The 23,228-nt window shown below is 37.0% G+C and overlaps 1 long non-coding RNA gene across 2 annotated transcripts in view; it reads left to right on the forward strand.

Moving 5' to 3' along the window:
• Positions 1-22,289, forward strand: part of LOC111773821 (uncharacterized) — a 52,530-nt gene extending 30,241 nt beyond the window's left edge. Inside the window, exons 3-5 of one of the 2 annotated variants that reach the window (XR_011440226.1) lie at positions 14,024-14,100; positions 19,691-19,940; positions 21,968-22,289. This is a non-coding gene — a long non-coding RNA (uncharacterized lncRNA). Of the gene's footprint in view, positions 1-14,023; positions 14,101-19,690; positions 20,616-21,967 lie in introns of those variants that run through there. The other variant, XR_002808442.2, reaches the window with a different exon arrangement.
• The last annotated feature ends 939 nt before the right edge of the window (positions 22,290-23,228 follow it).

Here is a 23,228-nt window from a genome sequence, read left to right on the forward strand (position 1 = left end):
AACCTATGAGATTGGGTTCAAATAGTGCATTTCTTTGTTTCTAATCTCAGAGAAAACATCCTCTACAGGTCATACAGGCAGTTTTTCCTGAGAATTATCCAGTTTTTTAATATTTTGCCTTTATATAGCCCTTCAAGTTTCCACTTTATGGTTTGACTCTAAGAAATCTGGTAATTAGGATGGCTTTTCCAGTGAAAGTCAGTTAACCTCTCTGACTTTAACTTTTTCTTGGACAATAGACCCATGAACAGAGTATATGTGGTGCCAGGAATGGAAGCTATACATGGGTGCAACAGCACGGACTCCCTATTTGGGAGGTTGATCCAGTTACTGTTACTGCTGAATGTTCAACCTGTAGGAAGCAGAAATTAACACTGAGTTCTAAACAAGGTACCTTGAGGAGACTAACCAGCCACTCATGGCAAGTTGATTACACTGGACACCTTTATCCAAGAGAGGGAATCAATTCATTGTTACTGGGTCTGACACTATTCCAAGTATAAATTCGCTCTCTTTGTCTTTAGTGTCTCTGTCAGCACCACTTTCTAAGAGTTCATAGATTACCTGATTTACAACATAAGGTCTTACATAACATCACCTTAAACAAAGAGATGTGTTTTAAGCAAAGGAGGTACAACAGTGAGCACAGAATCAACTGGTTCTACCATATACTGCAACTTGTGGAAATTGTCAACATAATAGAATATGGAAATACTCTCTTAAAGTCTCACAGTACCATCTTGGGGACAACCTCCTACAGGTTTAGGGCACTGTCCTCTAGGATGCTTTATATACATTATCTAACAGTCATTACAATGTCCTATTTTCCCTTTAGCTAAAATACACAGGTCCAGGAACCAAGGGGTGGAAGTAGGAGTGGCTCTGCTCACCATCACTCCAAATGACCCACTTGAAAAATTTGAGTTCCCTTTCCCCACAACTTTAGATTCTGCTGGGCTATGGGTCCTGGTCCTCGAAACTGTGCATGGGGCAACATTTTCATCAAGGACATAGAAGGTAACATAAGGCTACATTTTATATTCTTGTGCTAAGTCATCAGTGGGCAAAAACATAGTTTCCATACTGGAATGATTAACTGACTCCAATAATCATGAAGATCTAGGATAGTTGCTACATAATGGGGTTACAGAGCAGTATGATTGGAGCTCAAGGGTCCACTAGGGTGCCTCTTAGTGCTTCCAACACTCAATGGTTAATTGCTCCAACCATTGCCTGATGAGGGCAAGTGACCAGGGACTTCAACTCTTTAGAGATCAAGTTCTCTTTGTCCTACTGGGCAAGTTAATGTAGATCAATGGATGTACTATAAAAGGTGAGAGGACTTTAGATTGGGTCCAGTTATGCTCACAAGATGAGCTGTAGCACTAGGAGATGTAATGAATTTCATCAACCATTTGCTTTAAGTTTTATTTTTTCAAGAGATTTTGACTGGCCACAATGCTGAGCAACTGTAATAGAGAGGATTCCAAGTGAGGCGTAAGAAAACTGAGAAATACAAGGAGTATTCTGAAGCAGATGCTATCCCACATCCCCTTGCCCCACCCACATTCACCCGCAGCTCTGGTACCAGCAAGCTCACGGCTTCCTATTTTAAGTACTTGACTCACATCTTCTCTCTTCAAAGGCTTTCTCAAATTCACTAGGAGCTTGCTTCTCTGCACTTAGGTAACCAAGAAGTGTGTGGATGTATACAGTGGGAAGAGTTAACCACCCTAGGGGTAACCCTCAGTGATGAGAGATAAAAGTCCTGGATAAATGACCCAGTTTCCCATCATTTACTTATATCTATTACACCTGGTTTCTTAGATAGTCCCTGCAAGATTTACCACTGGTACCCTAAAACAGCAAATTTCTTATTAACACAACTTTTCTTTTTAATTTCTCTCCCTTTCCTATCACATTTTCCCCATTGCTCATTTTGTTTCTCAAATTCTTCCCTCAGGGTCTGATTTTAGGGGAACCCAAATTAAGGCCGTGAAATTCTCACTATTCCTTAAACACATCAGCTTCATTGTCAAAATGCCCATGTGCCTGTTGGGAAGGAGCTAAGTGTGACTGTAGAGTAAACGTTTCTGGTGCTTTCTCTTGAGGAGACTTACAGGGCGATGGTTATCACTCTGCTGAATTTCCTATGGTAAAAAATTCTGCCCCTCAGTGTTTTAAGCATAGAATCCTGATCTGTGTACTAAGAAGTAGCGTACCTGTCAAATTTTGCTTCTCTGCTTCTTCGCCCTGCATTTCCAAGGAAAACCAAAACCTTCTCTCTTTCTTTATGCATACGAAGAATTTCAAGGAGAATATAGTCAGTTTTTCTTGAGAATCATCCAGTTATAGCCCTTTAAGTTTTCATTTTATAGTTTGACTCTGAAAGGCAAATTTATTTCCTCTTTCTAAATTCCTACCAAGCACCACCACATTAGTCTCTCAGTTGTCAGTCCTCTGCCATGTTTCCTCAAGCCTCCAAGCTTTGATTCATGATGTTCCTAGTAGAAAGTTCTTCATCAACCTTCCACATCACTGCCTTAGACTCATACAGTGGAGGCAACTTTGGGGAACTTGCCCTGACCATCAGGAAGTGAAATCCCCTTTTTGCATCCTACATATACTTTTAATATAAAAAGAATCTTATTTAATTGCAGTTTTCTGTGTGATGCTCTTAAGGTCAGAAACTATGTCTTATTCATCTTTGTATCCACAAGACATAAGAGCACTCACTGTGTGTTTGTGGAGTGAGTGATTGCATGCATTGTAAGAAGAAACAGCAGTAAAGCATCTGCACAGGCCTGTGATGCTCCTAGCAGGACTTTGATGTTGAACTGTGGTTTAAGCCATTTTGAGGGGTGTCCACAATCCAAAAGTTAACATTCCCCAAATCAGAATAGCTTCTTAATCACAGTTTCATGTTGAATTTTTGAAGAAAGAAAAATATCAAAGAGTCTATTCACTTGGCATGTATTATGTAATTCTTTCCCAACTTTTCAATAGCACAATTGTGCAAGCCATCAGGGTAACTTCCAGTTGATTCTTTCACGTGAATAATTCTTTACTTTTGCATATGTAATAGCTAAGATGATGTGTTCAACACTTTCTGCAATAAGAGAAATAGTTCACTTAAAGATATCTAAAAGATACACAAGTAAGACAGATTTATGACATAAATGGAATTTTAGAGTTCCTTAGACAGTTTTCCTACTGGCATCCACACTGAAACATGGGCTTGTCTAAGGTGCTGTCCATTTGATCTTACCAAAACACACTTGAGAAGATGAATAAAGCACCAAAATATCTGATGGCAGTACCATATGACGTAGGGTAGCTATATAACATATAGTTTCCTTAGACTTTAAGCAGTAGTATATGCTTTTAGAAAATGATTAATGTTGAACAAAAAGACAAAAACAAAATGAAGTGTCAACATAATACTCTAAGATTTTTCTTAGGAGAGTATCCCAACATAGATACCCTTCATTATAAAATGAAAAAAAATGACATATTAGTTAATTTAACAACTTTTTAATGAATACCTATTGTGAATCATGTACTATCATATGTATCCAAGGTGTAAAAATTAGAGAATGCAGATATAGCAACAGGAGCAAGATAATATCACTGGTCGTAGATAGGCACTATTCAAAGCATGATTCTCTCTCTGACACACGTGTGCACACACATTTATTTCTCAACACCCCCGAGGGAAGAGAGCCCATTTGTCTGCCTATTGTAATTGCCATAGTGCAGGTACACTTATAAGTCAGATGGTTTTCTTGATTTGTTTGAAGGAAAATTTATCCTGACTGATGTGGATACACACACCCAAAAGGTGAGTAGCCCCTATTGGTTGTTACCTGCCTACTAATAATCTTCCATTTTCCCCTTCTAAGAAAACTCTAATTTTTAAAAAAAATTTGGGACAGCCATGTGGTGCAGGGGAGGCTGGGCCCCTCCTTAGTCCTAGGAATTAAAGCTTGATTAATATAAGTCAATTAAAGCATTCTCATTTTCCTTGCTAATGTTGGAACTAAGAATGCAAATGAGGCTCAAATATTTCAAATTAAGCAAAGATTTTTAGGAAACTTTGGAGAAAGACTTTGTTACTTTTAACAGGGGTCATGAAGATGGGGTATGCTCTCTGCATGGGAGTTCTTGTGTTTCTCTACTCACTGCCCTTTTATTCCAGACTGTCTTTTAAGGAATTTGTATAGTGAACAGCCTTCAAAGACGGAGATAGTTGTGGAGTGAAGGGCAGGTTTGCTTACTGTCTGGAACAATAAAGACAACGCTTCCTTCCAGCACCACAGTCAAGCAGGTTTGCTCAAAGCTTCTTATGAGAGATTAGGATTCCCTACTGTCAGGGTTCCTCTCCTGTAAAGCAACCCACAGAGGATGCAGGCATCACCAGGCCCTTGTCACATCACCCTGTGTGAATTGTAACTTTGGGAAATAGCTCAAAAAAGTGATGATACTGTTGCCATTGCTTTTGTTATGAGTAATAAACTGTCCATCTCTACCTCACTCAGAGGTCTCATGTCTTCTGGCAACATCCATGGAAATGCGGCAGACTAATTTGCTGGCCTGCAAGTAGTGTTAAATCTCAGACCCTGAATAGTTCTTGACATTCTCTTTCTCACTGTTGGCCATTGCACAATGTCCTGTGAAACTGTGAGAGCAGAGCTGTGGCAACCACCTTATGCTCATGAGGATACAAGTATGAGGACAAAGGTCAATAGTGTGTGGGCCAGAGCAAAAAATATGGAGAGGACCTAGGTTATTGAAGATATTGGTAATTATATGATAACAGCTTTTGGAATTATTCTACTTCTAGATTCATTTTAGTTGAAATGATACATTTCACCTATTTTTAAAATCATTTGGGTCAAATTTTCTGTTAACTGTGGCAAAAGCATTTAATCTAAATTTTCAAGGAAAGCAAAACAGTTTTGAAGGCCTATTTACTGCCAACAAATACAATAACATCCGACATTTATTTAGTACTTACTGTATGCAAGCTTAGTAATAAATATTTGGGGTACTTTAAAAATTTTAATCCTTAAGCAACATCCCTGCATGGTTGTTATTATTATTTTAAACACGAAGAATCTGAGCATCTGAAGTTTAAGTAATAAGCCTAAGATGATTCAGCTAATAAGTGACAGAACTAGGATTCCAATACAGGTCCAGCTGGCAACACAGCCTATGTTACCAACCCTGATAGAGTATCTCCCAAGTAGTTATGATGCCCAGCAATTGTGGAGCTTCCTTCGGTCCTGGCTCTGTGCTAAGCATTTAACAATGAATTCTCCTTACATAAATGGGGGATGAATTGGGACCAGTTATATAAGTCTCTGTGCAAATTAGTGTCAGGAAACATTCTGCTTGAAAATGAACTTTTTAATTTGTCCCCAAACAGTAATTTTAAATCAGAGGTCTGCTTGCTTTTTCAGATCAGAACTGGAAATTAGATGCTTACTAGCTATTGCTGAAAGTGAATTTTCACTACTTGTGCACTAATTTCATCAGCATATATTATTATTGTAATTGGAAAAGATGTTTTGTTGTACTGATAGATGTCCTAAGAGAGATAGCATACCTCCTGTCAGTCCTTTATTCAACAGTCCTTTATTGCTCAAAAATTGCTCCAGCTTCCACCTAAACCTTAAATCACAGATGGAAACTCCTCAAGACTGCTGGATTGTAAGCCTTATGCTGTCAGGGACCAGGTTCGACTAGTTCAAATCACTAGCACCAAGGCTAGTGTCTGCTCTCAACTACTCTCATAAATAGATAAATTAATAAATGAAATCCAAGGAATTAAAAATATATATATCCTCACTTTTTTTCATGATGCTCCCTGGAGACACTGCAACAGCATCACTGAGATTCTGGGTAAAAAAATCTACATCAAATGGAACATTTCTTAGTATATAACTTGCTTTTTGAATTGTAGTTGCTTGTATTTGGTTAATTAAAATCTTCCGTGGGTGATTTTCTATTATAGTTTATGAGTGTGACAGACTGATAACCTGTCTAGCTTCTTAGGATGGTTGAAAGGGGTAGAAATATTCAACGAAGATTTTGAAGTGCTGGAGAGTATGATTCGAAATTTAAAAGGATGGCTAAAATATCCTAAAGATATCCTTTCTGTGTCTGTAGTGCCTGGAGTGACATCAGAATATAACCTACTTCTCAACTGTAATATAATTTTTAATATAAAAGTTATTCGTTATCGCTCACCACCATGGCCCAGAAGTGAGACATAAGCCAAATACGTGACCCACTGTACTACAGCTCTGACACGCATTTCCCTGGTGCAGCTGTTTCCCAGGGAACATAGTCCTAATTATTTAATGCTTTCAAAGTCAATAAATTATTGGAGGGAAGCAAAAGGCCTGTTGGTGGTTGAAATTTCTCCGTGAAATGAAAGTTGTCCCATGAAGTGAGAAGTCGCAGCAAGGTATCATTTAATAATAGCAAGTAATATTTTTAAATTACTGTTTAGAAATGTATTGCCTGATATTAAAATGACTTTATATAAATGCTGTGTCCTCAATTTAAAAGGACACTGGTAAACCCTCCAGGACTGAACAGGCCTTTTCTCTCCCTAATTAAATTAAGTGCCGTGTACAGTGCCTCTCTGCAAAGATTAACAGAATGCATTCCTTGTCAGTGTTGCCTGTGGCAGCATTTTTTTTCCTGATTTAATTAAAAGCTGTTCTTTTATGAAGAACAAGCTTGCAGCATAATTCCTCTTACGTTTACATTTCTAAAGGCTGTTTGCAAGAAAGTGGAGAGTGAAAATAAAGAAAAGACAGAGAGGAGAGGGGACTAAGTTGTAGGTATACAAGAGGAAGTTAACAATATTTCCTGGTTTCCGGGAAAATTTCATTCCAAAAGTGAAAATGAGCAGAGATAAATCAGGTATCTGGGAAGACGAGAGCTTTCATTGTGGCGGCTTAGACCATCTTTCTATCTTGTGCCCAGTCAGCACCCTTGATAAAAATACTGGGCATTTGTCGAAGAGGTAATGACACCACAAGCTCTCATGTAGTCAAATACTTGTTGTGCTGTTGTTTCCTTCAAAGCGTGTGACTAGTATGGAGGCAGAAGCAGGTTTTCAGTCTGTTATCACATGCAACGCTAGGTCTGAGGGAGCAGTGCCATGCTGGGAAGAGACTAGGTGCTCTGAGACAGGCGCCAAGTCCATTCAGTCACATCCTGAAGAGGCGTGAGGGCCCTGAGAGCCAGCTGAGACTGTGCCCCCCAAGTATTGATGGTTTCAGGCTTAAACAACATACAACCCTCTGAACTCTTCATATTTTTGTTACGAGCTTAGAATACCCATTTGTATTACTAAATATCACCTTAGTATTAGAAGTCTATGTCTTCTGAGTTTAAGCAAAGTGGATGAATAGAAAATAGCAGAGAAGAAGAAATCTTTAGATAAAAGAAGCATCCAATACAAATTACAAAAGTAGGGAAGGAAGGGAGAGCTAGAAATACTCTGTTATGAGATACTCTTGACACATAAAGCTGCATAGTGTTACTTGAAAGTGGATTTAGGTTTCTTAAAAAATATATATTGGAAATTCTAAAAATCGTTAAAATAACTTTTAAAAAGAAATATTATTTATAATCTTAGAGAGTAGAAAAATGAAATCACACAAAATGCTTAGTTAAGACTAGAAAAGGTAGGAAAGAGGGAAAAAAGGAATCAAAGAGCAAATGTAAGAAATATAAAGTATCTACAAACATGGTATATACTAATCCAACTATATCAATAGTCACTTTAAATATGATGGTCTGAATACACCAGTTAAAAGATAAAGAATATCAGAGCGGATTATGGAAAAAGATCCAACTATACATTGTCTAAAAGAAATCATATTAAAAGTAAAGGTGTGGAGAAAGATATAGCATGTTCACACTATTCAAAAGAAAGCTGGAGTAGCTAGTTAGTTTCAGACAAAGTTGTCTTCAAAATAAGAAAAATTATCAAAGATGAAGAGAGGCATTACATAATGATAAAGGGCTCAAACTCTTTGGTTTTTTATTTTTATTTTTTTGAGGAAGATTAGCCCTGAGCTAACTGCTGCCAATCCTCCTCTTTATGCTGAGGAGGGCTGGCCCTGAGCTAACATCAGTGCTCATCTTCCGCTACTTTATATGTGGGATGCCTACCACAGCATGGCACGCCAAGCGGTGCCACGTCCGCACCTGGGATCTGGGCTGGCAAACCCCAGGCCACTGAAGCGGAACGTGTGAACTTAACTACTGCACTACTGGGCCAGAGCCAAAGGGCTCAAATTTTTAAGAAGACATAACAAACAACCTTAAATGGATATGCACCTAAATGGAACATCAACATAGGTCAGATGAAAACTGACAAAACTGAAAATAGAAATATAAAACTCCACTATTATACTTGGCAACTTCAACATCTCTCCTTTAGTAACTTACAGATCAAGCAGGTAAACGTTCAGTAAGGATATAGTTGACCTCAAGAGTACTATCAATCAGCTTAATCTAGTTGAGGTTTATTAAAATACTCCAACCAGCAACATTAACATGCATTATTTTCTCAAACTCATATGTAACATTTACCAAGATGGATCTTATTCTGGGCCATAAAATACATCTTAACAAATTTAAAAGAATAGAAATAAACAAACGATGTTCTCAGACCACAATGGAAATGAACTAGAAGTTAAGAGAAACATACCTAGAATATCCCCAGATATCTGGAAATTAAACAATATGCTTATGAATAATACATGGGTCAAAGAAGAAGTCTCAAGAGAATTTAAAAATATTTTGATAAGCAATGAAAAGGTTCTTACCATCATATGTCATTAGGGAATTACTGATAAAACATCAATGAAATACTACCATACACCTATTAAAATGGCCAAAATCCAAAACACTGACAACAGTAAATGCTTACAAGGATGTGAAGCAACAGGAGCTCTTATTCATTGCTAGTGGGAATGCAAAATGGTGCAGCCATTGGAAGACAGTCTGGAAGATTTTTATAAAACTAAACATATTCTTACCATAAGATCCAGCAATCGCACTCCTTTGTATTTACCCAAAGGAGTTGAAAACTTATGTCCACACAAAAAACTTCACGAGAATGTTTATAGCAGCTTTGTTCATGATTGCCAAAACTTGGAAGCAACCAGGATGTCCTTCAGTAGGAGAGTGGATAAATAAACTGTGATACATCCAGACAATGGAATATTATTCAGCACGAAAAAGAAATGAGTTATCAAGCTGTGAAAAGACATGGAGGAAACTTAAATGCATATTACCAACTGAAGGAAACAAATCTGAAAAGACTACATTCTGTATGATTCCAACTATATGACTTTCTGGAAAAGGCAAAACTATGGAGACAGAAAAAGGATCAGTGGTTGCCGGAGGTTGGGGGAAGGCAGAGATGAATAGAGAGAGTACAGAGGATTTTTAGGTCAGTGAAACTATTCTATATGATACTGTATTGGCACACACGTGTCAGTATACATTTATTAAAATCCATGGACTATACAACACCAAGAGTAAATCCTGATGTAAACTATGGACTTTGGGTGATAATGATGTATCAATTTAGGTTCATCAATTGTAACAAACATACCGCCCTGTTGCAGCATGTCGATAGTGGGGAGGCTATGCATGTGTGGGGTATATGGGAACTCTCTGTACCTTCCTCTCAATTTTGCTGTGAACCTAAAACTTCTCTAAAAAGTAAAGTCTACTAAAAAATATTTATATAATCCACCATATCAACAAAATAGAGAAGAAAAAAATGACATATCAATTGATGCAGGAAAACCAATGACAAACCTAACACCCAATCATGATAAAACCTCCCAGCAAAGTCAGAACTATTGATAATCTCCTCAACTTAATAAAGTAAATCTACAAAATTCCTACAGCTAATATCATGCTAACTCATAAGGAACTGAACACCTTCTCCCCAAGACTGGGAACAAGGCAAGGATGTCCTCTCTTACCACTCTATTCAGCATTATACTGGAAGTCTCAGGTGCTTCATTAAAAACAAAGGGAAACACAATGCATACAGATTAGAAATAAAACTCTATTTATAGATGACATGGTTGTCTATATAGAAAATTGAAAGAATAAATTAAAAAATAAATTAAAAGAATAAGTAAAATAAATAAATAAAACATTAAATAAATAATAAATATTAAATAAAACAAATAAGAATAAATTTAAAAAATACAAAACTCCTGGAAATAATAAGCAAGTATATCAAGGTTGCAGAATACAAAATTAATACACACAGTCCATTGTTTTACTATTTAACAGCAATAAACAATTGGATTTGATAACTTAAAATGATATATATTTATATACCCATTTACAATAGCACCAAAAATGAAATACTTAGGTATAAATCTAATAAAGTGTATTCCACATGTATATGCAGAAAACTATGAAATTTTGATGAAATAAATCAAAGGAGATCTGAACAAATGGAGAGATATTCTGTGTTCATGGATTGGAACACTCAGTATTATTAAGAAGTCAGTTCTTCCCAATTTGATCTGTAGAATCAATGCAATCCCAGTCGAAATCCCAGCAAGTTACTTTGTGGATATCAATGAACTAATTTTAAAGTTTATGTAAAAAGGCAAAAGACTCAGAAAAGCCAATACAATACTGAAGAATGAAGCAAAGTTGGAGGACTCACACTATTCAATTTCAAAACTTACTATAAAGCTACAGTAAACACGACAACATAGTATTGGTAAAAATATAGATGCATAGATCAATGGGCTAGGATAGAGAGCCCATAAATTCACACAAATGCAGTCTACTGATATTTCACAAGAGAGCCAAGGCAATTCAATGAAGAAATAAGAGGCTTTTCAACAAATATTATTTGAACAATTGTATGTCCATATGTAAAAAGATGAATCTAGACACAGAACTTATACTTTTCACAAAAACAAACTAAAAAGTGGGTCATAGACCACAATGCAATATGTAAAACTATAAAATTTTGAGAAGAAAATCTATGTGATGTAAGGGTTATTGATGAGTTTTTAGATGCAACATCTAAATCACGATCCATGAAAGAAAAGAATTGGTTAGTTGGCCATCATTAAAATAAAAAACTTCTGGCCTGCAAAGGACATTGTTAAAAGAAAGAAAAGACAAGCCACAGACTAGAAGAAAATATTTGCAAAATGTATATCTGAGAAGGGATTTATATGCAAAACATTAAGAAAGAACTCTTAAAACTCAACAATCAGAAAATAAACAATCTAACCAAACAACGGGTAAAATACCTGAATAATCACCTCACCAAAGAGAATATACAGATGGCAAAGAAACAAAAGAAGATACTCCACATCATTTGTCATTATGGAATTGCAAATTAAAACAACAATGAAATACCACTCCACATCTGCTAGAATGGTTAAAATCTAAAAACCCGACAATATCAATTACTGGTGAGCATGTGGAGCAACAGGAACTTTCATTCATTGTTGGTGGGCACGCAAAATGACATATCCACTTTGGAAGACAGTTTGGAAATTTCTTATAATGCTAAGCATAGTCTTACCTTAGGATCCAACAATTGCACTCATAGTGACCCAATTAATTTGAACAATTATATCTATTGAAACATCTGCACACAAATATTTGCAGCACTTTTATTTACAGTCATCAAAAACCAGAAGCAACTAAGATATTCTTCAAGAGGTGAATGGATAAACAAACTGTGGTAAATCCATGAAATGGAATATTATTCAGTGATAAAAAGAAATAAAGTATCAAGGCACAGAAAACATGGATGAAACTTAAACGCACGTTGCTAAGTGAAAGAAACCAGTTCAAAAAAATCTACATGGTCTGCTATTCTCGTGTTGGTATTGGTTAACAATTCTGATAACCACTGTTTGCACATGCTGTAATTATGCAGTCAAGGTAATGGATGACAGATGGTGGGAGTCCAGCTTTTCACTCTTGGTTACAGATATGCTAAAGGGAGAGGCTAGATTGATTTACATGGTAATGGATTAGAGTTGAAGATATCAGTATGAATTCATAGTTGGCTTACAATAGATAGATAGTTACAGATAGAAATATTTACAGAAATGTGTGTGTACACCGGTTAGTATACAAACAAATATGTCCTCAGCTGTGAGGATCTAGAGGCAATGACTCCCTAGTAGCATCCTTTTCTTGTTTTCTGTTATCATTCTCCAATAAAAGGAACCAGGGTTCCTTGAATAAATGGCTGATTCTAGGGCTGGAGCAGGAAATATATACCATAAGACGGGAGCACCTGGTATTTTGAGAATGTGAGGAAGTGCTAAAAAAGAAAAAACAAAGAAAAACAAAGAATAATGGGATGTGTCAAAGGGCCACAACCGAGAAAGCCTCCAATGACTAGAGCTGGAACAATGTTAACAAGAAAATGAATAAAGTTGTATTGAATTATATTCCAAAGTGTAAAGAACATATTCATGAGCCCATGCTGATATAAATACTACATAATTAAATAAATGGGAGAGAATTGAAAAATATGTCATGCAGAAGAATTCCATTTATCTAGGTATTCCTCTTTTGAGGAGGTATAATGTAACTCCCATTTTTTAAATGTGGGTTGTGTACAGTGGCTTGTTTCTTAAAAGTGCAGTGTGGGAAGGGGGAGATGAGTAAAATTACAGTGGAGAGACCTAACAGACGCTGCTTCAGAGGGAGGATCGAGGTTAGCCAGTAGTGACAGTCGTGTTGAATATTGATGGTATGTACTCTTGACATAACGTCCTTTACCGCTGAGGTCCTCCTCACAAAAATAACCCCAGTCTGACCATGAGGAATGCATCACGCAAATCCCAGTTCCGAGGAACATTCCATATAGTGCCTGACCTGTACTCCTCAAAACTGTTAAGGTAATCACAAAACAAGGAAAAATGAGAAAATCACAGTCAAGAAGAGGCTAAGAAGGCATGAGTGCTTGATAGAATGTGGAATCATGGTGGCATCCTGGGAAGAAAACAACCTTAGGCAAAAACTAAGGAAATTTGAATAAAGTATGGACTTTAGCTAAAATAACTTATCAATGTTGGTTTATTAATGGTAACAAATATACTATACTAATGTAAGATGCTAATAAAAGTGGAAACTCGGTGTGGAGTATAATGAAGTTCTCTATACTAATTTCATAATTTTTCTGTAAATCCAAAACTGTTATAAAATAGTTTATTTTAAAAAACAAAGTTAAAAAAGTAGAAAGGCAGTGCTATTTTAAAGATTAGAGAAAATATTTGGCAAACATAATCTCCGTAGTGGTTACTGCTAATAAATTTTCCATCATTTGGTCATTGAAAATCTGCTTATTGGGAAGATGGAAGAGGTGAGGAGAAAAGAAAAGTAAAATAAGGCTTAGCAACCTGGTTTTTCTAATCCTATTCTGACTCAGCTTCTGGTTCAGTGGTGTGAATGAGTAACAGATGTGAGACTCGGATGTCTTCCAGCATTAAGGAAACTGTGGTGCTCAACACAGATTCCAGAAAACCATTCCTTCAGTGTGCCAAAAACATCCACCAGGGACAGTCCAAAAATGAGGAGATCACTTCCGTACACAACAGAAGGGGGCGACATAGATAATGGAAAACCATTGCAATGCTCAAAACAAGGGAATGAAAAATTCACCTTTTGGAGGCTAGCATAATCACAGATAAATCCTGCCTTTTCTTTAATGAGATCATAATGTGAGTCATCTGTCTGTTGTACGTATTTTGAACTACATAGGTCCTGTAAATTAGTATGGAGTGTTCATTAAGGGAGGCAGAGCTACAGATAGGGTATTTGAATTTATAAAGAATTATTTTCTTTTTATGAAACAAGAAAATAGCACCCACAAAACAAACATTTATCTGTTTTTCTTTAAAAGATGTTATGATGAATTTCTGCCTATATTATAGTTTCATAATGAAAGCATTTTTATTCTGTTTTGGTTCCACAGTTGCCTGCCATAATGATTTAAGAGAAGAAGGAGATTAGTGCAGCAATTTTGCAGCAATAAAGGCCACCTTGTGGAAGGTCAGCTCACTGCTTGCTTCTTGTTTCTCAGCACAAGACCCTTCCAGCAACAAGAATATGGCTGTTAAAAGAGCTGGACACAGCAGTCAGAGAAAAGTCATTTCTTATATGTTATTGATATGGTTTTGTACATAGAATTTCAGTAGCTTTTTGTTAAAACAACTACTGGAGTTATATTGCTTCCTAGGACATATATACTGTGAGTTTTTTGTTCTGTATTAAGGAGAAAGGCACAACACTAGAGAGTCACGAAATGCGTTGCTCTCCCAATAGTTTGTGGAGCCCCAAAATATACTACAACATTATCTTTATCTTAGGAAATTTCTGGGGGATCTCGTCAAGATGGAGGCATAGGCAGACTCTGAACTCATCTCCTCCCACAAACACAACCAGGTTACAACTATTTTTGGAAAAATTACCCTGGATAGAAAACTGAAAACTGAATAAAAAGAACCCTCACAAAAAGGGACAGTCCTGACTAAGGCAGAAGAGGGAGAAATTCCTTCTGGAGAGAAAAAAAGCCACGTTCAGGAGCAATGGAGTTTCTCAGCTGGCCAGGTGGGAGCCACCCTAAGGTATGCAGCCCTCCCTGGAGGAGTGAGGTCCAGAGTGGGGGCAATACTGTTATAAGCATCCTTCAGACTCAGCATAAATGAGACGAGGGTCTTACTATCTGGCTTTGCTGGCTATTATCTGCAGCAGGGAATACCCTCAGAAAAGCTATCTGACGAAAGCCAAAAAAAACCTGGGTCTTAAAGGGCCCATGGACAAACTCACCTGTCTCAGACATCAACCTAAAATCACCAGAAAGAAGGCTGACAGTCCTTTGGTGAAAAGAGACTCACCTGGTAGGCTCTGGGTGCATCTTGGTGAGAGGAGAGACCTCTCTGGAGACTGAGACATTGGTAGGGCCATTGTTGTCTCCTAGACCAGGCATGGTGACACAGACCCTGGCAGACACCATTGAAGTTCTTCCCCTGGCCTGTTAGTCCAGGGCTCTGCCAGACTCACTAGAGTGCAGATTTAATCTAGTTCAGCAAGGGCGGGCAGCTGCCATAGTGACTGGCCCCACCAAACAGCAAGCCCTTGGACTACTTGTCAGCCTGCATTGACTGGGTGCCTTGATCCTCTACAGACAGGCGAGTGTGTCTGCCTCTATGGGGCGGGGACTGTATGAGGACCAGGTGAACTGTGGGGGACATTGGTGCAGAGGTGGGGGCCTGTGCAGTGGGGCATTGGGGTACAATCCAGGGGGTTTGGAAGTGTGCATGGACCAGGACTGTGTTGACTTGATGGTATGTGTGGACCTGTCGGGGGTGGAGGTTATCAGTTGCAGAAGACCTGTGCTTCACAAATAGCCATCAAAAGGATCAGCCCCACCTTCCAAAGCCTGAAACAATTGAGTGCTTCCATGCCTAGGGCCAGCCCCACTCAGCTGCATTCCTAAGAGAACTGACAACAGCCTTGTAGGCCTGAGGCCTATAGCAACTGTAAGCCCCTGAGCCTAGCAACAAACTACACAGGGTCCCTAGCAAATTAACAGGAAAACGTCAACAGGAGTGTGCTGTTAGACCCGGTAGTCAATGGTGCTGAGGATCCCCAAACCCGATTTACAAACAGCTGGCCAGGGAAGGAAAGACCTTCCTGCATTGGGTACCTGCATTAAGAGCAACCCTGCCACAGCAGAAGTACACAAGTAGCTCACAAAGGGATCACTCCTGGATCATTTGGACTGGCGACAAGAGGGAAGTCACTGCTGGGCATCAAAAGGCATCTTTTACATAAGGCCACTTCTCCAAGATCAGAAGACATAGCCGACTCACCTAATGCATAGATATAAGCACAGAGAAAGAGGCATAATGAGAAGGCAAAGGAATACATTCCAAGCAAGGGAACAGGGCAAAATCCCAGAAAAAGAACTAAATGAAACAGAAATAAGTAATGTACCTGACAAAGAGTTCAAACAAAAACTCATAAGGGTGCTTACTGATATTGGGAGAAGACTGGATGAACACAGTGAGCTCATCAAAAAAGAACTGGAAAATATAGAAAAGAACCAATCAGAAATGAAGAATACAATACTGGAAATGAAAAATTAACTAGAGGGACTCAATAGCAGAGTAGATGATACAGAAGAATAGATCAGTAAGCTAGACGAAAGAAAGAGGAAATCACCAAAGCTGAATAGATAAAAGAAAAAAGAATTAGACAGAAAGAAAACAGTCTAAAGGAACTCTAGGACAATATCAAACACACTAACATTTGTATTATAGGTGTCCCAAAAGGAGAAGAGAAAGACAAAGGGGCAGAAAAACTATTTGAAGAAACAATTGCTGAAAATTTTCCTAACTAAGGAAGGAGACAGACATTCAAGTACATGAAGCACAGAGAGCTCCAAACAAGATAAACCCAAAGACCTCCACACCAAGACACATTATAATTGAAATGTCCAAAATTAAAGATAAAGAAAGAATCCCAAAAGTGGCAAGAGAAAGGCAACAAGTGACATACAAAGGAAAGTCCATAAGGATATCACCAGACTTCTAAGCCAAAACCCTACAGGTGAGAAGAGAATGGCATGATGTATTTAAAGTGCTGAAAGGAGGAAACCTACAGCCAAGAATACTCTATCCATAAGGCTGTCATTCAGAATGGAAGGAAAGATAAAGAGCTTCCCAGACAAGCAAAAATTAAAGGAGTTTATCACCCAGAAGCCAGTTCTACAAGAAATTCTGAAGGGACTTATTTAAGTGGGAAAGCAATGACCACAAATAGGGATAAAAAAATTATCAAAAGACCTCCCAAAAAACAGGCAATAATATCACTGGTAAACGTAAAAATATAGTAAAGATAGCAGATCAACCACCTATGAAGATAATCTGAAGGTTAAAAGGCAAAAGTACTAAAATTACCTATTTCAATGATAAGAAGGTAATGGATAGACACATGCAAAACAAGAGATTAGATGATTTCAAAAACATAAAATGTGGGAGGAGGGGTATGAGAAAGTAGACCTTTTAGAAAGAGGTCAAGCTAAAGAGTCTATCAACTCAATGTAGACTGCTATATACATAGGATATTATATAGGAACCTCATGGTAATCACAAACCAGAAACCTATAATAAGTAAGAAAATAAGTAAGATGAAAGAAATCAAACATATTACTAAAGAAAGTCATCAAACCACAAGGGAAAGAGCAAGAGAAAAAGAAAGGAACAGAGAAGAACTACTAAAACAACCAGGAAAAAAGTAACAAATGACAATAAATACATATTTATCAATACCTACTTTAAATGTCAATGGACTAAGTGTTCCAATCAAAAGGCATACAGTAGCCAATTGGATAAAAAACAAGACACATATATATGCTTCATACAAGAGACACACTTCAGACCTAAAGACACTAACAAACTGAAAGTGAAAGGATGGAAAAAGATAGTCCATGCAAATGGAAAAGAAAAGAAAGCAGGGATGGCAATAATTATATCAGACAAAATAGACTTTAAACAAAAACTGTAATAAAAGACAAAGACAGGCACTACATAATGATAAAGGGAAAAATCCAACAAGAAGTTATAACACATGTAAATATCTATGCATCCAACATAGGAGCACCTAAATATATAAAGTGATTATTAACAGACATAAAAGGAGAAATGGACAGTAACACAATAACGGTAGGGCATTTTAATGCTCCACTTACACCAATGGATAGATCATCCAAACTGAAGATCATTAAGGAAACACTGGCCTTAAATGACACATTTGACCAGATGGACTAAGTACATATATGTAGAACATTCAATCCAAAAACCACAGAAGACACATTCTTTTCAAATGCACATGGAACATTCTCCAGGACTGATTACATATTAGTCCACAAAGCAAGTCGCACTAAATTGAAGAAGGTCGAAATAATACCATGTGTCTTTTCTGACAACAAAGGTATGAAACTAGAAATCAACTACAGGAAGAAAATCAGAAATGCCACAAAAATGTGGAGATTAAACAAAATGCTACTGAACAACGATTGGGTCAATGAAGAAATCAAAGGAGAAATAAAAAAAATCCTGGAGACAATTGAACATACAACATGCCAAAATCTATGGGATACAGCAAAAGTGATTCTAAGGGGGAAGTTTATAGCAATTCAGACCTACCTCAACAAAGAAGAACACTCCCAAATAAACAATCTAACAGCACATCTAAAGGAAGCGGGAGAAGAAGAACAAACAAAGCCCCAAATCAGCAGAAGGAAGGACATAATAAAAATCAGAGGAGAAATAAACTAAATAGAGACTAAAAAAAAAAAAAAATAGAAACAATTAATGAGACCAAGAGCTGGTTCTTTGAAAAGATAAACAAAATTGACAAACCCTTAGCTAGACTCACCAAGGAAAAAAGAGGTAAGACTCAAGTAAATAAAATAAGAAGTGAAAGAGGAGAAATTACTGTGGACACCACAGAGATGCAAAACACAATAAGAGAATACTATGAAAAGCTATATGCCAACAAATTGGATAATCTAGAAGAAATGGATAAGTTCTTAGAAACATACAACCTTCCAAACTGGACCAAGAAGTAGAGAATTTGGATAGACCAAATACCAGTAAGGAGATCGAAACAGCAAGCAAAAACCTACTAAAGAGTAAAAGTCCAGGACCAGATGGTTTCCCTGGTGAATTCTACCAAACATTTAAAGAAGACTTAATACCTATCCTTCTCAAACGCTTCCAAAAGATTGAAGAGGCGAGGAGACTTCCTAACTCATTCTATGAAGCCAACATTATCCTAATACCAAAACCAGACAAGGACAGCACAAAAAAAGACATTTATGGGAAATATCACTGATGATCATTGAGGCAAAAAATCCTCAACAAAATACTAGCCAATCAAATACAAGAATAAGTTAAAAGGATCATACATCATGATCAAGTGGGTCTTATTCCAGGGATGCAAGGATGGTTCAACACCCACAAATTTATCAACCTGATACACCACATTAACAAGGCAACAGGCCAATCTAGTACTCAAATTTAGCCCAAATTAGAAGTGTTTCTAGTCAGAAGGTTTAAATTCCTTGGGGGCATGCCCCTTGCCTTATTTGTTACCCTTCCACCTAATCCAGCGCCTAAAAAATAGTGGACCCTCAATTGTAGTCATTTGCTAACTGAATGGAAAATGCTTGGAAATTAAGTTTCTCATCTATTAACATTTTCCTGATGTTCAATCAGAAAAGGGATTTGTGTTAAAATTTTCTAGTGGCTCAACATTTTAAGACACATCTCACACAGTCTTTACCTCGATTTAGACATAGTGTTTCAGGGAAAAAATATGAATATATTCAGAATTTAGCTCTATCTGTACCTACTCTGTTCTCACTTTTGTCACAGGAGTTTGCTGTTGTCCAAAGTAGGGAACTAGATAAGGTGCTCAGACTGCAGATGACTTAATGAATTATGTTTTCAATGTGAGGTAATGTCTGTGTGTGTGTGTGCACTTGCACCTGTATTTTGTCTCAACTTTTTTTCATCTTTTTGTTGAAGGTACATTTTATTGTATTTGTTTGCTTTCTTTATTTATTTTGTAGATGACTGAGAGCAGCTGAAGACTCCCAAAAATCAGTTGTAAACCTTTCATCACAGAAGCTATAACTGTCTGCTGCTGCTTCTCACCACCTCCACCTCCACCACAAGCAGAATGATAAAGGAAACCCTTCATCCAGAGGATTTATTTTGAGATGAGAGATTGAAAATTTTTCAGTTTTAAAGGACGAATATGAATGAATGATCTAGGTTACTAGAAATCAAATGTTTCATGTGCTGAAACTACAAAGATGAGTAAGATGTGGTTCTCTATACTTAAGGAATTTTGTCTTATTGTGACATGACAAATTGAAGCAATTTTTAAAATTTTGAACCTAAATTTAGAGCTAGATTTTAGAAATTCTGTATTTTTCTCTCTCTAAAATACCTTTATCATTACAGTGTGTAAGGGAATCAAGTCCAATAGTTACTTGTTCAGCAGTGGCCTGTTGTATACTATACAGCTTAAGGAAAGAAGGATAAGGATAGTTCTATTCTTCTTCTGTCACCAACCAGCAAGTGGACCTGGACAGGCCATATTGACCTCACTGAGTCTCAGATTTCTCACATCAGATTAAGGGTTTGTTTTGCAATGATATTTGAAATTGCTTCTGTTGAGTGAACCAGAAGATCATTAATGTATATAATGTACGTAATGCACTTAGCAAAGTATATGATACATATGTGATGAAGGAAATACCTACTTATATTTCAACTCAATTAATATTCTTCACAATTAAGTGGTCTTAAGCAATCCATCTCACCCTGTATTTTACATGAGGTACTATGGTATATTGGACCCAGGACAGCAGAATGTGGTTTGCTTCTCAGCATCATTGCTGCCTAGATCAACGGGCTTGCACATATTATTTCTATAAATCTTATACTTCCTGTCTAAAAATGATGATAAAAATACACGTGTTAATAAAACTAAGTCTATTTTTCTTCTAATTTAGTGCTCTGAAGGTATAATTTTTAAAAGCTTCCTAGTGCAGACATGCTTCATTGTATTGGCTTTTTTGACCATATTTCTGTGTGATAAAACAAACCAATATTGTGTGAAGGCAACCATTGGTCCCCAAATGTTTCATACAATGCTCAATACATGTTGTTCTCTAAACTCTTCCTCCTCTTCCTTTCTTTTCTCCAATATGTTAGCCTCTCTAAGATTTATGCAACTCTATACTAAAAACTTGTATAATGAATATCTACATAAATGAAAGGATATAAAAAATGAACTACTCTCTTTTTATTTCAAAACTCTAAAGTTGTAGCATACATTACTCGTTCTTTATTACCAGATGAAAATTTCTTCAATGCTACCAATAGGCCATTTCTATTCCCGAGGATGTATCTACTTTTAAAAGACTATCACTGATTAAATTCTAGGATATTCTTCAATGCTGACTATAACTAGACCCTGTGATGTTTGTCTTCTCTCTCCTGCCCAGGCAGCATTTCTGTAGTTGGGCATATGGACAACAGATATTTGAAGCTATAAAAAATAATTCTGAAGAGACCAGTTGACATCCACTTTTCACACGGCACAAAAGGCTCTTATCTTTTAGTGGAGGTTGCAATGTCTTATGTCCAAGGACACTTGAGTATTCTGTTGTGACTTGACATCAAAACAAATTCATTGATGTTCTTCTGTGGGACTACTGACTGGCTTTTTGTTTATTATTGTTATATTTTATTTGTATAGATATCTTGCCCTGCTCTGTGCTAAAAATAGTGATGTTTTTATTGTTAGTGCCATACACTTAATAAAGCCGCAGTTTTCTTGGCAATTAATTGTGCTGACAATCAATGCAAGGCTGCAGGCTGTGTGTTTATGTGCTGAGTTGTTGATTACTGAAGCCCGAAGAAGTCAGACTGTCAAAATTAAATACATTGCTCAGACATAAAGCCACATTCTGTTCTTTGTTTGACCAAATGACAGTTGATTATAGGCTGAGTCTAGACCTGGTTTTGCTTGCAAAGTAGAGAATATTTTGTCACCTTTAGGCAATAAAGTTAGAAATTTACTTAGGACAAAATAGCATGGTAGAATTACTCATGTCTGCATTTTATCAGGATGTAGTCTACTTTTGATAAAATTTCACTTTTTTGAAGTGTTCTAGCAGATTTTGGAAAGCATTTTGCTTTCCACTGAACTTTAAGACAAAATACAGATATATGTGTGATGTTTTGGGTAGATAGTTCCAATTTACTCAGGTAATTTCTCCGGATTAAATATGGCTGATGACTTTGTATTTTTCTCTCCACTTTTTTTCTTCCAGAATTTACTACACAACATTCTTCTGTGACATTTGACTGTACGTCCTGACTCACTGGATGTTTAAGCTTTGTCCAGTGATGATGGGAATAAGAGATCAAAGGTCTTTGATGATTGAAATTGGAAAAAAATTCATTCAGGAAATAACTTTGAGCAATTTTTGTTTTGTAATCCAAATCTATTTACAGGCAATGTAAACTATTTTTTTTAACAATTCTCAAATTAGCTCGAAGCTCTCGTTGTTACTTTCCTCAAAGCATCGTTTAGATTAAGAACTCAGTCTTTGCTTCTTTACACTTCACAATAAATGAATATGTAAAACTTAATTCACACTTAATTGCCACAACTTTGTTTTTCATACATGGATTTGAGTCAAATGAACCATTTTGGACAAATAAGCCCATATTTCAATAATAGAAATAATGCTGAAGTTCTTATTTTCCTTCCTTTGTTATAGCTCTTAAAATATTTTCATACACATCATTCCAGACTTACAGGAGATTATTTACATGGCCTAGCAAGTTGTTGAGGACAAACTTGGTTCAGAAGAGGCACTTAACAAATATTTGGTTGCTGACTGACTTAACAAACAAACAAGTAAACAATGTTCTTATAATAATAAAGCCTATTGGTGTGTACTGTTTTATAACCTTTTTGTTATAGAGTTTGATGTGTCAATTAAAAATAATAGATATGAGACTTCTGGTTTCCATTTAGAGATGTTGAGGGTTGGAAAGGGCCTTATTCCCAAGCACACAACAAAAACTAACCTGATAAACATCAAATTCATGACTTTTCTTGAATCCATGAGTGTTGAAATCACAAAGCAACCAACTGGTTCAAAATATAAAGAGAAGGGCCGGCCCCATTGCTGAGCGGTTAGGTTTGCACGTGCTGCTTTGGTGACCTGAGGTTTTGCCGGTTCAGATCCTGGGCACGGAGCTAGCACTGCTCACCAAGCCATGCTGAGGTCGCATCCCACTAGAAGGACCTACAACTAGAATATACAACTATGTAATGGGGGGCTTTTGGGAGAAGAAGAAAAATATATATAAAAAGAGATAAGCACCATCAGGGAGAGGTGAAGCATAAATTCTTGTTTACCTGGGCAAGATGCAGCTAGACAGTAGTAAGCAGAGTTCAGCTAGGATGATGGTCTAATTGATGGAAAACAGTCAAACATGCACTGGAAAGATGGCTGCAAAAAAAGAATTGTCCACACTCTCTTTTAGGCTCTTGCTGCACAAAATCCATCAGGTGATCAC

The sequence above is a fragment of the Equus caballus genome, chromosome 6, assembly GCF_041296265.1.
Source record: "Equus caballus isolate H_3958 breed thoroughbred chromosome 6, TB-T2T, whole genome shotgun sequence".
NCBI classification, from domain to species: domain Eukaryota; kingdom Metazoa; phylum Chordata; class Mammalia; order Perissodactyla; family Equidae; genus Equus; species Equus caballus.